The sequence below is a fragment of the Podarcis liolepis genome (assembly GCF_965112155.1).
Source record: "Podarcis liolepis genome assembly, chromosome: 3".
Taxonomy (NCBI): Eukaryota; Metazoa; Chordata; class Lepidosauria; order Squamata; family Lacertidae; genus Podarcis; species Podarcis liolepis.
This window is the reverse complement of record NC_139557.1, coordinates 108627625-108644633: the sequence shown is the minus strand read 5'-3', so window position 1 is coordinate 108644633 and position 17009 is coordinate 108627625. Positions and strand designations below refer to the sequence as shown.

The following is a 17009-nucleotide window of genomic DNA, read 5'->3' as shown; positions in this document are numbered from 1 at the left end:
CGCAAACTGAAAACTCTTGCTCTCTTTTCTCCCCACACCCCAGCAAGAAACCAAGAAGTTAGCCCGCAAGAATTTAAAGTTCAAGGATTAGGTTTTGACAGCCTGCCTGCTGGTAACTGTCGCAATTGTGCCCGAAAGAATTGGCCTGGTGAAGTCTGTGGCAAACACAGGCACAAGAAGGGGAATTCAGGGCACCTGTGGGGAAAGAAAGGATAGGGGATGCAGTGGCGTAGCGTGGGGGGTGCAGGGGGGCCGGCCGCACCGGGCGCAACATCTGGGGGTTAGGGTTAGGGGGCGCAAATTACTTGCCCTGCCCCGGGTGTTGACAACCCACGCTACGCCACTGAGGGGATGCCCTCAAATTTTAAAGTTGATGGATCATGAGCTGCATATATCGAAAGCTTCGTCCTTGTGCTGTAATAAATGTATCTTCAAGGACCTCTAATGGAACTGAGTTTCTAGTGTCCACTAATAAAACTACATAACTGACCCTTGTGGTACCTTCCAACACTAAAATTCTATTTTATTCTGTTATTCTGTTATTCTGTTATTCTGTTATTATTTATTAAATTTGTATACCACCCTTCATCTGAAGATCACAGGGTAGTTCCCAACCTAAAAATACAAAATGAGAACACAGAATACAGAATAGAACAAAAACCAATAACCCCACTCCCATGAACACATTTGAAGGCCATGGAATATTAATCAGCCAAAGGCCTGGTTAAAGAGAACTATTGTCGCCTGGCACCTAAAGATAGGTACTGAAGGTGCCAGATGAGCTTCCCTGGAGAGAGCATTCCACAAATGTTTATTTTTTAAAAGCATAAATCCCACTCTTTAGCCCAAAATGGCCCAGATTGACTTATAAAGGTCTGTGATAAGACAGTCCTCGCCATCAAGCATATAGTCTAAAAAAGCACAACAGAAAAGGAAAAATGAATTGGAAGGGAGGAGAAAAAAGCAAACTCGGGCATTATCTCTTTGTTACAGCATTCTGAATTGACTAGCAGGAATAGAAAGGTTTCAGTGAGAGGACAAAAATAAAGTTGCTGGTCTTTCAACAGAGCTCATGGAGGAGCCTTGTAGTTCCATCTCTCTCACTCCTATAAGGTTGGAGTTAGTAAAAAGTTGCCTGAGCTGTTCAGCTTAGCTAAGCATGAATAAATTTATGTTGTCATATATTGTTCCTATTAAAAAGGAAGCTGTTTATAAGTCTACCTGTCTCTACGGAGTGCTGACCTGACAGCAGATCCTACTGAAGCATAGAAAGCTGACTAAGTACTCCACCCCTGGCCCACAGACAAAGAGATAATATTATACTTATTAATACCAAGCCATTCCTGTTGTATTACCACCCTGTTGATGGATCCACCTGCAAGAAGCTGCTTTACGTTGGTATGTTCATGCTTTTCTTAATAACCTTACTTTATCAGATTTATGGAGGAAACCTGAGATTCGCTCACACATAATCTGCTTTGAGAGCCACAGAAAATGATTCTGCACACCTTAATCTCTCTTTTGTATTCCGAGTTGGGCATAGTCAAGATTTGCTCCCAACACTCTTTAACTATCCTGTTTTACAGGAGAGTGAAGTTGGTTCCCAGTTCCTTATTTGCATTTTCCTTCGTTTTTTTATTTGCAGTACAGAGGAACAGGGGAGAAAGCAGATATTCAAGAAATATTAACTTCCATCTCGACAGTTCTCTGAGTCTATGAATGTCCAGCAAACTGGAAAAGGAAAAGGAACAAACACCAAAAGACAAACAGAATTATTGTGGGAGGAGTATCACCTTTAAGACAAACAGAATTATTGTGGGAGGAGCTTTGGCAACAATAAAAGTTGTGCCACAATCAAATTGTCGGTCTTTCAGGTACCATAAAACATGGAGCAGGGCCATAGTTCAGTGAAAGAGACGTGCTCATTATGCCTCTCCCATTCCAGGTCCAATCTCTGGCCTCTCCCATTAAATAGAGCTCAAACTCATAGCAGCACAAGAAATTATCTCTGCCTGTTATTAGCACAAAGAACATACCCTGGTTGCCAAGTTTCAACCACAAAGACCATGTGGATTTTTAAAAGGGACAGATCTGTCCTTCAAAACCAGGGGTGAAGAACGTGTGGTCTTGCACATGTTGCTGTTCTTCAATGCCCACCATACCTGACCATTGGCCATCTTGGCTGGGCCTGGTGGGAGTTGAAGTCCAACGACTCCCAGAAGAACTTCCTGACAGTAAGAGCTGTTTGACAGTGGAATTTGCTGCCAAGGAGTGTGGTGAAGTCTCCTTCTTTGGAGGTCTTTAAGTGGAGGCTTGACAACCATATGTCAGGAGTGCTCTGATGGTGTTTCCTGCTTGGCAGGGGGTTGGACTCGATGGCCCTTGTGGTCTCTTCCAACTCTATGATTCTATGATTCTATGACTACAGGTTTCCCTCCACTGCCCTAAACATGTAGTACAAGCACTACAGATGAATCGGGGCTCTCTGACACATGACCATCAATGTTTAGCTTGAGGTACTGTCTTTACTTTTTATTGAGCAGATCTGAAAGCCTTTTTGGCTGAAGAAAAGCATAGAAATACTTTAAATAAGTAGATTTTGTGACACAGGATTGCCCTTCACACATACTACAGGCAATACTGCTGTAACTCTAATATGGAGCAGTGAGCATACACCAGATCCAGAGAACTGCGAAGAATATGCCCGAAATCCTTGGTATTTGAATACATGAATCCTCTCCCCAATAATTTATTGTATTTTTATTTTTATTTTTTGCTTTTCAGACAAAAATTGTCTTCCAAAGTGGCTCACACCAATCAAAAATAAAAGAAGATACTTGTGGCAGTTACTGTCTATAAAAAAAAGGGACACAGGCTCTCAGGCATACAAACAAAACAGACAAGACACAAAAAGTAAGGTGGAGTAAATGGGAAAATGTAGAGGAGGGAGATTGATTTGGTAATGCCGGGGCAGACGCAATTGATGGACTATATGGAACTGGCCGAAATGACTGGCAGGATCCGAGATTTGGGAGAAGAAGCAATGGAGGAGGATTGGAAAAAATTCAAAGATTATTTACAAAAATTTTATAAGTTATATGAATGTTAAGAATTCGCATGATTTGGAAAATCTAGCTCCAGCAACAAGATTTAATGGTATGGGAAATTAAGTTATATTAATGAAAGGACTAATGTTTAAAACAATATTACATATGTCTTTAGAGTAAACTGATAATAAGTATTTTAAACTTAAAATATAATTATTTGAAAGAACAAAAGAACGCACGAAACAAGGTTATAATTTGCTGATATTTTTATTGTAAAGTACGCACGGTGTGGGAGACGTGGGGAAGTCCGGTTGGTTATGGAAAAAGGTTTTGAAAGGATGATTTTCTTCTTTTTTCTTTTTTCTTTTCTGTTATTTCTTTGTATATCCGACTTTGTATCTTTATCTGGAAAAAATGTAATAAAAAATATTTTTTTTAAAAAAAAAGATTTGGTAATGCCGGAATGTAGTTGTGAGTTGTAAGCAGGCATTTATTGCTAAGTTGAGCTCAGCTGATCTGCCTCGCAAGTGTGTTTTCTTTCACAGAAGTACAAAAGCAAGTGGTTCTTGTTCCTCTGGGCACTGTGTCCTTGCTTTTACAGTCCTAGGGTAACTGGGAGTTGGAACAGTAATTTTTCTGGTGGGGTAAGGCAAGCTCCCTACTGTTACTTGTTCTCTGGTTGGTGCCTGGAGCAAGGTTCGTCTTTCCCTTAGCATGTGTTCTTCCTAGGTGGAAGGGTCCCTTGTTCCTCTGGGCAGTGACAAAAGTCATAAAGTTATTCCCCTCATTTTTGTAATCCTTAGGAGACAAGCATTCCTTCCTTTCCTTGCTTCAGATTCTGCAGAGACCCAATAAGTATAAATACTCCAGGAACAAACAAAATTGTGATACACAAATTAGCCAAGAATTATAAAACATATTCCACACTAAAGCATTACAGAAATGGCAACCTGTTATACTAAATACGGATAATAGCATTCCATGGCTACTTCCCATGGATTTAGCCCTCAGGGAAACAAAAACATAAAAAATCCCCGTTCCGCCCACAAGTATTCAATGAAAGAGTCACGGAAAACTTATTCAGTTTCCATACTGTTGCTACCCATGTTATCTGGTGACAAGTATCTTAGAAAGGAATCGGAACAAGAAACAGCAGGCACTTTCTGCCTTTTCTCGCTCCCCCCTTTTACCTGTTTTGTTTGATTTATTGCTTTTTCTCCTCTTATTGTTTCTTGTGCTAGTAAAAGTGTGTGAGAATAGAAAGAGCACAGGGAGTTGTGTGTGTATCAGAAAGTATAATTGCTGTTAACAGAAGGCCTTGGAAAACCAATCCACTTTTAAAATTAATTGACAGCTCCCCAAAGCCCCAACCACAGCTTTTTACCATTCTTTAAATCACGGTGATGGGGAACACAAGAGTATGTTTCTTAAGCAATCTTTATGAAGTGAGTTTGTCTATCTGCTCCATATCTGTAAGCGGATTATTTGTACAAGTGTACAATCTGCCCCCTTCAAAAAGTACTGCATATATACTTGTGTGTAGAACCCAAGAAGAACAGGCAGAGGTACCCAAGTGCTGAGAACCAGGTACAACTTTCCATGAGCTCAGCAAGCTATTTTTATACAGTGCCCAAGGGCAATCTGAACAGGAGAGAGAGAGAAAGAGAGCGCTAGGCGAGGAGGAGTAACAGGCAAATGGAGACCATCAGGAAGATAAGAGAGAAATTAAAAGGCGAAGCAAAGGGCAAGGGTGGATTCTTGAGTTCGTCATCAGTGTAAGCAAAGCATGATCATTGTCTGCTAGACAGAGGAAACTATTACTCACTCATATTATTTGGTCACACAGAAACAACACACACTTTTTTCATGACACATTTTCTCATAAAAACTGAACAAGAGCCTGTTGGATCAGGTCATTGGCCCATCGAGTCCAGTATCCTGTTCTCACAGTGGTCAGCTAAATGCCTGTGGCAAACTGCCAGCCAGCCCCATGCATGAGAGAACTCCAGTGGTTTCCAATAACCGGTCTTCCTAAGTTTACTGGATGTAAAATGTATAAAAAGGTAAAGGACCCCTGACAGTTATATCCAGTCGCAAACGATTCTGGGGTTGCGGCACTCATCTCGCTTTACTGGCCGAGGGAGCTAGTGTTTTGTCTGCAGACGGTTTTTCCGTGTCATGTAGCCAGCATGACTAACCCGCTTCTGGCGAAACCAGAGCAGCACACGGAAACGCCATTTACCTTCCCGCCGGAGTGGTACCTATTTATCTACTTTGACATGTTTTCGAATTGCTAGGTTGGCAGGAGCTGGAACCGAGCAACAGGAGCTCACCCCATCACAGGGATTCGAACCGGCGACCTTCCGATTGGCAAGCCCAAGAGACTCAGTGGTTTAGACCACAGCGCTACCCGCATCCCGGCTTAAAATGTATACTGGATGTAAAATAAGTATACTGGATGTAAAATATCCCAGGTTCAATTCATACTAGAGCTTCAGCTTCTCACTGACATGTGGCTGTGACCATCACAGCAACTGGGGAGAAAAGGCTGTGAGCCGACAGGCAGCTATAGCTGTTCCTGAGCCTCACCTGTGTGATGTAGATCTCTGCCTGCTCCCAGACCCAGAGCATTGAGTTCTAGGATGCACATAGGTCATGGCTAGGCAGCCCATGGTGCTCCTAATACCCCAGTGCTTTTTTTCTACATAAAGTAGTGCTGGTGCTCACCATGAAGTTGTTCCAGTAAGTGCCACACTTTTTAACAACAACAAAAAGAGTTTCTGGTACTGCGTATCCATGAATACCCCATTAAAAAAGCACTGCTAATACCCAGTCATATTTAAGCTATTGAAAGAGATTAGAGAACAGCAATAATGTGAGCATGCCTTACATGCCCAGGAGAACCCTCCTTACAACATATTTATTTCTATTCCCCCTCCCATAGAACTGTAATTTGACTGTGAGACCTTTCCTTGACATTGGTTTTGTTTTTGCTTTCCTGTAACTGTTGAATTGTGTTCTGTTTTCCTTGTTGCAGTTGGTTGGATTTATATTCATACTCATTTTATTGTACCATTGTGTATTTTAATAGGAAAGCAATGTATGTATTATTTCTCAATAATAATAATGATGATGATGATGAATTAATGCTCTAATAGGGTCTATCAGATTCACTTCCTTTAGTGGAAGAATCTGCAAGCTTTTGAGCTACCAGTAACTCTTTTCTAGGTTTGATGAACAGTTCTATATTAGTCAAATGTTTGCATAGTCTCCCAACAAAAACACCTCCATCTAATACAATACATGACTTAATCTCTCTCTCTTTTATTTGGTCTGCCCATTGACTGTATCCTGCTCAGTACTTAATATTTGCAGCATCCATTTATTCTTCTTGGTAGGGAATATCTATTCTGCACCACTTCGTTGCCAGCTTCATGCCCTCCCTAGGGAGTTATCTGGCAGCAGTAGCCAAACACTGGTCTGAAATGAGTCATGCATTTAGAACTGTAGCTTTAGCAGTAGTGTTGCTCCCAGGGGGAGATGTGTGCTATTCCAATTTTTTTTACAGCAGAGAGCAGATAAAAAATAGTAACTGGAAAGCATACGTGATGAAGTTGCTTGCCTGGCCAACTTCATTAGGATTAGCACATGTCCAGAGATTGACATTGTGCCCCCCTCTGCCTGTAAATTTTGTCTCCATTTGAAATTTCCCTTTACTCCTTGTTGGGAAGAGGGCTGTTGTATTCAAGTCCTGCTGGCTGGGTTCCCATAGTTATGTGAGTGTGAGTTGATCAAGATGCCAGACTATGATGGATCTTTGGCAGGGCTTTTCTTATATTCTTATGTCCTTTTAAGTAACCACTTTCTGGCTTCTCCCCAAGCATGCCTGCCTTGCGGATAACATGTGGTCTGTTCTGCTTCTTGATCTGATCCTCCAGCCTGCCCTGGGGCTACAGCTCCCAAATTCAACCTCTGAACTAACTAATCCTTTACTTTTTTGCTTGTCACTTGCTTCCATCCAGTTTTCCAGGATTCTTAATAATTTCTAGTCTGGAATTTATCCATTCCTTCTGCATTCCAGTTGACCTGCTCTTGCCTCATCGCACCATTAAGGGGGAAGTTCTCCTTCACAAATCCAATGGAACTGACTGGGGGCAAGAGCACAGTTGCACTCCTATTCATTCCAATGGAGTTTGCAAAGGACTTTTCAGTGGATTTTGCCCTGAATGCACAACTTGGATCTTAATCTAAATTTACATGGGTAGGCAAACTAAGGCCTGGGGGCTGGATCCGACCCAATCGCCTTCTCAATACAGACCGCGGACGGTCCGGGAATCAGCGTGTTTTTACATGAGTAGAATGTGTCCTTTTATTTAAAATGCATCTCTGGGTTATTTGTGGGGCATAGGAATTTATCCCCCCCCCAAAAAAAAGTATAGTCCGGGCCCCCCACAAGGTCTGAGGGACAGCGGACCGGCCCCGTGCTGAAAAAGTTTGCTGATCTAAAAGGAACTGTACACATATATTCTCATGGCAATGTCTTACTCGTGCTTTGGCAATTTAGTACTAAAACGAGCAGCAGAACTCATTGCTTGCATATTATTATCAACAAGACGTATTTACAGAACATGTTGCATTTCAACATGGTAGCTTAACAAGTTGAAACACAGCCACCAGCTCTATTCATGCTCCTGAGTGTACAGGACTTTTGTGATAGCAATCTTTTCTGCTTCCTCTCATGATACGGTATGAGTCACTAAAGTCACTTTCGTGACCTGTTAAGAGGTGCACACCTACCCCTTCCTAAAATGTCCAGTATGAAAGTTCACATTGACTTAAGCATTGTCTTCTCAAAAGCAGGCAAACAATGTTCTTCATAAGAGTAAATATTCCACATAGGCATCACCAAACGTGCTGCAAAATGACATGCTTAGAAGGAGAAGAACTACCTTCGAAGTTGCATCTTGTAGTAAAGTCATAAAATTGTGTGAGAGAGATGGAGGGCCTGTCAATACACAGGTCTGTGGCTTTAATTCAAGTTTGCTGTGAATATGTCAACCGCTTACTGACAGAAGCAATTAAATAACCCCATGCCCTTGCTTTTTCATCTCACTTCAGGTTCTGGGTAATCCCTTCATTGTACTAAAACTGAGGAGGACTAAATACAAAGAACAGTTTTCTGAAAATAACCTATTTCATAAAGATTCTCACTTAAAAAATATCTGATGGGCTATTAGCTGGAATGACAAACACATTGGTTGTATGTTGCTCTGGAATTTTTACTAGATTTACACAATTTTCTTGAACCAAAACTAAGAAGCAGATTTGTGTCGGGTTGCCAGACCATTAAAATGTTCTTGGGAACAATATATAAGTTTATAAAGCTTCAAGTGAAGAACTCAAACTATTATCTTTATTCTGTTGTGCGTGTGAAAATGACCATGGAGATTCCTTCTGTGTCCATATATGGTGTTGTCTCTTTCACTTCCCAGCTGCTGTTTTCTCCCATCGTGGCTTCGGGCAGAACTGAATATCGAAGTTTCTCAGAGGTCTTATCTCTCCGTTCCTCGCTTCGATGTCTCAGAACAGGCGACATTCTGCTAGAAACCATTCTGTCACAGATCTTCCACCATTTCCCCCTCTTCCTAGGAAAAGGTGGGCAGTTTTCGTACGTGCTGAAGATTTAATACTCCTTTCCAACTCCCATAATCTCTGCAGCATTCTTATCACAGCCCCCCAATTATTTTCCTTCCAGCAAGATATTTATGCCCCAATTAAACTTTATCTTAGATTACATTCTGTCAGTAGCACCCACAAATCTCAGTCTCTTTTTCATTGTCTGTTGTTTTTAAACAGAGGTGAGAGAAATTACTATGTCTTTCCAACACAGTCCTATTTGAGCTTCCTCTCCCCCTCCGTCCTTCATTTCAGATCACACACAGTTTCCATTTTTGCTTGTTAATATCAATACTACTCCAACATCACTTCCTCACTTGTAAATTTATTTTTATCTTATATTCCGGAGATGGTTGCTGAATCACAAATATATAAAAGAAACTTAGAATAAACAAACCATGGGCTTCCCTCTCCCCAAACGACCCTCACGCCGAATAAATTCTTATCTTAATTCAAACCTTTGATCCATGTAGCTGGCATATTCAGCAGTACGTTTTTGCAACCCTTTCCCATCACATGCCGGTAATTTAAAGCCAATTAAAGATCCAATTAAACAGAGAACCTGGGGGGAATTTGGTATCCTTGTTTTTTGTTTGGCAATGATCCCCTGCTGTCATGGGGGCTGCCTATACAGGTGAGACTGGGAGCCCTTTATAGGGAAGTTTTTTAATGTTTAATGTTGTATTATGTTTTTATATATGTTGGAAGCTGCCCAGGGTGGCTGGGGCAATCCAGTCAGATGGGTGGGGTAATAATAATAATAATGGAATAGGATGTCCCTATTTTTATCAGAGAAATGTTGGAGGGTATGGAATTAAGTAGCAGTAATAAGTTTCCCTTGTAACAAATACATGGGGCAAAATGTATAGTCCATGTGCATGATATTGCATTTCTCTTTCAGGCATCCTAAGAAAAGCAAAGAGCTACCTGGAGGTTATATTTAAGAAAGCGTATTAATTTTCTAGTGCCTCTGGTCTAGCGAACAGAGTGGCATCACCAAGAATGCAAAAATTGATCGCTAAAATCTCAGTTCAATATATTCGCCTTATAGGAAGGAATACGTTATTGCACCAAGGAGTGTTTAAAGTTTAGCCAAACAATTGCTCTTCTGGGCTTGACTAAAATTTCTTAGGAGAAATGTTACTCATTTTCTGTGAGCACTATTGCACCACCCAAGAATTCCCCAAATATATGTAGCAAGTTAAGTCTTGTTATTGTGGATAAATAAAGGTAGCAGTTGGGGTGGAATCCAGTTCAAAGAAAGCAAAATCCCACACCTTTCTGTATCACAAGACAAACAAGCTTTCGTGTGTCATCAGCCTAAAGCTTACTTAAACCCTTGTTTAAATTTATAAGGAAAGTACAGACTCAAGCTCGATTGAGAGTCAAATACTTGAACAGAAGCAAAGTGTGACGATGACCCTCTGGTTTCTGTACATGCTCAGAGTTCTTCACTGCTGCAGCTTGTATGCAACTGTCAAGAAAACAAAAACCAGCTAAGGCAGGAGGAGGAATCAAAGGAAATAAACAAAAACGAAAAGGGTGAGTACTACCATGGCTCCTGCTTTTTTCAACAAGAAAGGTATTTCTGGTGAACCGTATGCCCCACTTTCCTATAACTATTGTGCCTGTAGCGAAGGAGCCCTCTATATAGCAGAGACTCTCTGTTCACTTTCTAGTCGGTTTCTGTGGCTTTCCAGACTTCTCCCAGAACAGAAATATGTTGGAATTAGAATGCAGAAGTGTCTACTGCGGTGAACAGAATGTAGAAGTGTTTTTCGGGGGGCAGGGGAAGCAGCAAAAATGCACACTTTCACATGCCAAAAATCTTGCACAACACACAGACACAGACCACAGCATTCTTCTAGAACACGAGTTAAAATGCAAATATGTGTGATGGTATAGTGTACAGTGAATACAACCATCATTCACTGGGGACATGAAATCACTGGAATTAAGACACTAGCTGCAGAAACGATTCCTTCAGCTCTCTTTCGACACAGTGTTAAAAGTGCAATTTCAGCAACCAACAGTGCCAGCACCTGGAGTGCTAGGTTACATATCATAATAAAAGAAAACACTACGTTTTAAGTAGGGTATGGGGGCAGGATACAGTAGAAGTATCTGACATGCAAGTCCTTTTCTAGGTTTTGCATGGGTAGGTCCAAGGTTGATCATTTGATACAGAGTTTGTGGCTGAGGGGTGGAGGCAGGACCCAGCTGCTGTTCTGAAAGCCCCAGGTAACGTTCAGCAACCGTTGAGAGCCTTCTTGCTGATCTGGGTCTGTTGGGGCAGTAGTGTATAAAACGTGTTCCACAAATCATGATTTGCACTTGCCAAGAGCTGAGTCAGCCAGGTCTGTGGTTTTAACAGGCGATAAACCAGTAAGATAAAGTAGAATTCTATAGGTTAAATCTCTTATTTATATTGAATCATTGATATGCCCTGTTTGTAAAATATTGGACGAAGCAGATATAGATTTGAAATTTACAAAAAGAACACAAATAGAAAACAGGAGGGGTAAGAGAGGAGAAAAACAAAAGGAGTAGATGCTACATGACTCTTCCCATCCCTTTTGAGGGCAAGAAGCTAGCAACCACAGCAACAAGAATTTCCCTGTGGTAACAGCAGTCACGAAATTAAAAGACGCCTGCTTCTTGGGAGAAAAGCAATGACAAACCTTGGGTATGCACTGGCTGAAGAATTTGTTGTGCTTCCTTTCGCCTAGATTGCCCTCTTGAACAAAACAGTCAGGATATCCCACCTACTCAGGGCACTGTTGGGATGCGTCCGGGGAGACGGGGGCATTTGGCAGGCCCCCAGCTGGCTCCAGCCACCGGCCGGCAGCCGGGCGAACTCCGGTACTCGGAACAGCATCAATCAGCAACTCGAGCCTCCAAACCCTTTGGAGACTGAGCACGCTCTTATCAGCAGATTGAATAAATCTCCACAACGGTAGTGGCGGACAGAGACATGTGTAGGCATTATTTACAGGTGTTTATTCAGCATAGCTCAGGAACAAAGGAAAAAACATGTCTGCTTCCCTTCGTGTCCAAGCAAACAGCAGTACAGCAAAAGCAATATACAACGGAAGTTCCCAGCAGACTGTGCTGGAAGTAAACAGACATGTGACATACAATAACTCCACATATCTGTTCCTCTTAAGGCGGAACAGAACATCAATATCCTAACAGGCACTAGTGCCCTCAGTGGTGCTTTCTTTTCATGAAGCCATTTGGGGCCAAATGAGGGGAGAGACTCCATCAGGCAAGGTCTCCTTCCACCTGCCTTGCCCCACCCTCTGCTTCTCAGTGTGTATTGTATTGTTTTATGTACTGTGGGCTTGCCGTTGTTTTATTGATTATAGTTTAGATATTATTGTAACTGTTGAGTGGATTTCTGTTTAACTTTAAATGTTGATATTATTTTATACTATTCTAAAGATTGTTGAATGTTACTTTTCTGATGGAGGTTGCCTATTTTAAAATTATGTTTTATTATCACATTTTTGTATTGCATTAGATTGTTATAAGATGCACATTTTTTGTTTCTTCAGCTTGTAAACCGCCTTGAGTATTGTAAGATGGAAAGGCGGTATACAAATTAAAAATGATGATGAAATGTGCTGGCCTCCTGAAGCGAGGTCCTTCAGCATAGTGAACTGTCTGCCTTTGCTCTAAGGACGTTTGGATTCCCGAGGGCCAGTTCTCTCCTGTGCAAGTGTTATTCACTTAATGTTTACCCAACACTGGGTATTTGGCATCCGAAGGCTTGAACGGTTGTTGTTGGCATCCGTCTGTCTCGAGGGACAATGGAGTGCGCCTCCGGGGGTGAAGTCAGAGCACTGTGCTAGCAGCACCAAAGTGACCTCACCAGGGCGCAAGCCTGGGCAGTGTGTATGGAGGTCCTGGACTGCCCAGACAAGACTCCCCTCTCAGCCTCGTTGATGTGGTCCAAAGGAAAGCAGAGCAAGACATTTGGCACCAGCTTGGCTGCAGGAGTTGCCTAAATGGCATGAACGGACTGCACTGAAAAATACCATAGTTGTTTTGGTAACACGGAAGTTAGAAGTCTCTGTTGGGCAAGGTCTTTTTGATGGATCATTCATATGTGGCTATCACACAGTCAACGCTTGAGGAATATGCATGGGATAGTTAGCATTCTGGTGTACCTATTCTTGTCCAGTTACCAGAAAAGTTACTATGTTAAGGTGCGGCAGCATAAAAGAGAAAAAGGGCAGTGGCAACATTGCCCCACCTTGCTGTTTGGCAGTTGCTAAATGGACTTTGACTGCAGCCGTTGAGTTTCCTTTTACACACCCAACACTGCAGGCTTTATTGTATTGGCTTGGGTGGAAGGCACTTTTTATGGACTATGGTGCATGTATGTATCATAAGAGCTGTCCTACCCACTATACGACAATGAACTGCTCAGTTCTCAGAAAATGAAAAGACTCTGCACCAAGCACTGAACAAGCTTTGGCTGCTTTAACTCACAGACTGTATTTTGCTGCTGCCACACCTGGATGCATGCTTGCAAAAGAAAAAATAAATCTAAACCTTCAGGAAACCCCATATTCTGGACAAAGGGATACTTGGGAAAACAGGTGATAAATTATTACAAAGTCTGTAGTATGTAGGCTGGGGTGTGTGTGTGTGTGTGTGTGTGTGTGTGTAGTTTATTGTGAACTTACCTGATGTGTTTGCAGAGTTGGACATTCTTTTGAGCATGGAGCAGTTTTGCAAAGAAAGGTGTTTTGATTTGCCTTTTTAATGGCACAGTGCCTCCTTTGTCTTTAATGTGTAGTTAAAAACAAATTCAGCAAAAAAGCTTTTTCTGGCATGAGGAGGAAACAATGGGGAAGAGAAGGAGGTTTCCTCTTCTACATTTTTGCTTGTCCCAGTGTTAAAGACAACCCTTGCTAAAAAGGGGGGGGGGGTGGTACTTGCACAAACCAAGCACTTGTTCCTTCCCCCACCCCTTATTTTATTAGAAATTTCTAGCCACAAAAGCATCATCATGCCTTTAAGATCTTTTGTAAGCTTTAAAATTGGCATCCACATTGGCAAATCTTCCAAACACTGTCCCAGCTCCTGCCAACCTTGCAGTTTGAAAGCACACCAGTGCAAGTAGATAAATAGGTACTGCTGTGGCAGGCAGGTAAACAGTGTTTTCATGCACTCTGGCTTCCGTTGCGGTGACCTGTTGCACCAGAAGCGGTTTAGTCATGACCCGGAAAGCTGTCTGTGGACAAACACCGGCTTCCTCGGCCCGAAAGCGAGATGAGTGCCGCAACTTCATAGTTGCCTTTGACTGGACTTAACTGTCCAGGGCTCCTTTACCTTTACCTTTTTTATATCCATAATACAGTACAAAAAGAAGTAGTTTTCATCAGCCATCAAGGACACTGAAGATCCCTCCTCTGTCTTGCCTGCTATCATCTTTTAAAACCACGGACAAGACTGATTCAAGTTGCAATCCAAACCCCTGATCCACCACATTAGGAAGGGGATTGGATGGGCAGAGGTTCCCCTCACCATCACTGCCACACCCAAAACAGTTCAACTGCTTCCATTATTCTCCAGCTTGCTAAAGGGGTAGGCAGAAGTACTGCCAGTGGGATTCCTATTGAGGTAGCCAGTGGAATGTTCTAACACAGTGTTCCAGGGATGAGGAAGGCTAGTGGCCAAGCTGGTCCCGAATCCACGGAACCTGAGCTGGCGCCACTGCTGTCATTTGAGCAGTTTTACCTGCCTTCCGCTGCAGGGGTGCCGATGCAGCAGTAACTACACCACTCTGTCACAAGCCCTGGTTCCCTGCAGATGGTTTGGATTGCACAGGTAACTCTTGGCCAATGCAGTTGCGGCTTGTGGAGTTCACATCCTGCCCCCAAAAGCCACTTGGAAAGACAAGCATTCTGTCTTGCGGGTACTAAAGGCACAGGAGTGTTGTCAAAGAAAAAGTGGCAGCGCTGCCTCTAGCTTGGGAAACGTGAAATTGCTTTGTGTAGAAACTCCTTTTCAGAAGGGGAAGTTGAGTTCCGGGTGGTGACTCATGAGTCACAGAAGTCTGGCTGAATTTCCCAGGGGAATCACAGAGGAGGAGCTCCCTTGGAGCCTCTCTGTTTGCGGGAAGCTCACTAGTGCCACATACTGAGTAACTATTGTTCTTAGCAATTGGATGCATAAAGTGTGCATTTCAAAAGGCAAGAAAACAAGAGCGCTGCTGGATCAGAGCAAAGGTCCATATAGGTGGACTGCAATCCTACTTACGCACACTATAGATGAAAATAAAACTACCAATATCATGAGACTTTCCTAAATAACCTTAGCACAAAATTTGCCTTTATTTTTTACAGTGCCACTGGCTCAGCATTTTCACTGAGCTATCTACTGTGCTCCAAAGATCCTTTCCCTAGTTAGTCACAATTAGCTCACGCCCCATCAAGGAATGCTTAGATTAGAATTCTGTTTGCCCCAGTGACTTCACTTTACACTTTCTGACTTACATCAAACCACAAATCCCTGGAGGAATAGATTGTTTGGCTTGTGCTGTCAACATTGCTCTAATACAAACCATAACAATTAATTGCAAATCCTCTGGATATACACTTTTCTTTTCTTGCAGTGTAATCTTGAACAAACATCTGAACCCTGTTCAAAATTTTGCTCCCCTAATCTAATGCCTTCATCTGCCTCAGCTGCAGCAAAACCTGCCTATCTGGTATCAGTCTCTACAGCCACAGTAGCTGTGATAACTCTCCAACGGTTTGACTTCAACCCTGAAGGTGCAATCCTCCATTGTTTCCTGAGACAGACGGATGCCAACCAGTCTTTAGAATAGAGGTGTATGTACGTGCTTAATGCTCATTTGCTGCCTGCATATTTGCAGCACTTGTAACTTCTGTTTTCATGTCCATGTAATAAACTGAACTTTACTGCTTCCTATTGTGACATATACTTGATCCGGGTATACGTATAAGGGTTAAAGGTAAGCATACATTTTTATCAAAAGCACTGTGACTCCATGCAAAAGGTTCCTTTCTTCTAACGGCTGTACACTGAATTCATGCATGTGACAGACAAGCATGTGGACTGAGATGCACATCTCTTAACAATACTTTGTGTCACAGCACTCAAAAGGTGTATTGCACATGGATATCTCCAAAATACATGGCAGATGCACAGGAATCATTTAGCAAAACACAAATTGAAAATCCATACATGTGGAATTTCCTGACCGGTAGTCCCGATTCCAATGGGTAGCTTAGAAAGTGAGCCGCAAGCCTCCTACAACATCTAAATTTTAAATTGTCTCGTAACAAACTGCAGGAAACATGTCCATGCACACTCCGAAGCCAGACCTCTCTACAGCCAAGGAGAGCAGCATGCTTTCTCCTATTGCAATGAGCCAGTGTTCTTTGCCCGACAAAGCCGTTTCGCCTACCATAGAAACTTACTGCAGCTACATTATCAATAATTAATCCCAATGGAGGATGAACCACGAAGGAGCAGCTGACTGCAAAGTGTAGCGTTTGCTTTCTTGCTGCAACGATTGAAGAGGAACAGAGTTGTCTAAGCTAGGCCTGAGAGACATCTTAAGGGACTGCCAAATGCAGAAATCACAAAGAATAAGACTAGTTATTTCTCAGGTTTCTAATACTTGGCACACTGTTGCTTTTTCTGGATTAAAAATAGAGATACTATATGAACGAGAAATATTTTTCTATTTTCTCCGTTGGTTTTCAGAGCAGATAGGGGTCCTTGAAATTTCAGGACAGGACAGGTATAGACCACTATCATTCTGCCCTCCCTTTTTAACCAGTTAGCAAAGGCTTAGGTATGGAACTTAATACCACAATTCATCCCCTTTCACTATGTCCAGAACCTAAGTGGATTAGGCCCTGAACATTTGGAAATAACTTTTGCACGCTTACTCTGAATAGACTGAGCTACCGATTAACTACCTTTTCAAAAAAGAAAACCGGATGTAAGGTAGGGCCTAGAAACTCCCCGGAAATACCGTATTTTTCACCCTATAGGGCGCACTGGCCCATAGGGTGCACCTATTTTTTGGGGGGGGGGAATAAAAAAAAAATCATTCCCTGCGCGCCCCAGGCTTCAGGATGCAGGCTGCTATCCGCAAGCCTAGGGAGCCCGGCGGGAACTCCCAGCGGGCTCCCCAGGGTTGCGGATAGCTTCCTGAAGCCTGCATTCGCCCCATAGGATGCACACACATTTCCCCTTCATTTTTGGAGGGGGAAATGTGTGTCCTATAGGGCGAAA

At 42.4% G+C, this 17009-nt stretch overlaps 1 long non-coding RNA gene across 5 annotated transcripts in view; it reads left to right on the top strand.

Annotated features, from left to right (window-relative positions):
- The window catches only part of LOC310702836, a 35322-nt gene extending 18617 nt beyond the window's left edge, over positions 1 to 16705 (top strand). Inside the window, exons 4-8 of one of the 5 annotated variants that reach the window (XR_014523663.1) lie at positions 2785 to 2913; positions 8540 to 8702; positions 10169 to 10265; positions 12281 to 13330; positions 15352 to 16705. This is a non-coding gene — a long non-coding RNA (uncharacterized lncRNA). Of the gene's footprint in view, positions 1 to 2784; positions 2914 to 8539; positions 10266 to 12280; positions 13331 to 15351 lie in introns of all 5 variants that reach the window. The other 4 variants (XR_014523664.1, XR_014523665.1, XR_014523666.1 and 1 more) reach the window with 4 other exon arrangements.
- Positions 16706 to 17009: the final 304 nt, after the last annotated feature.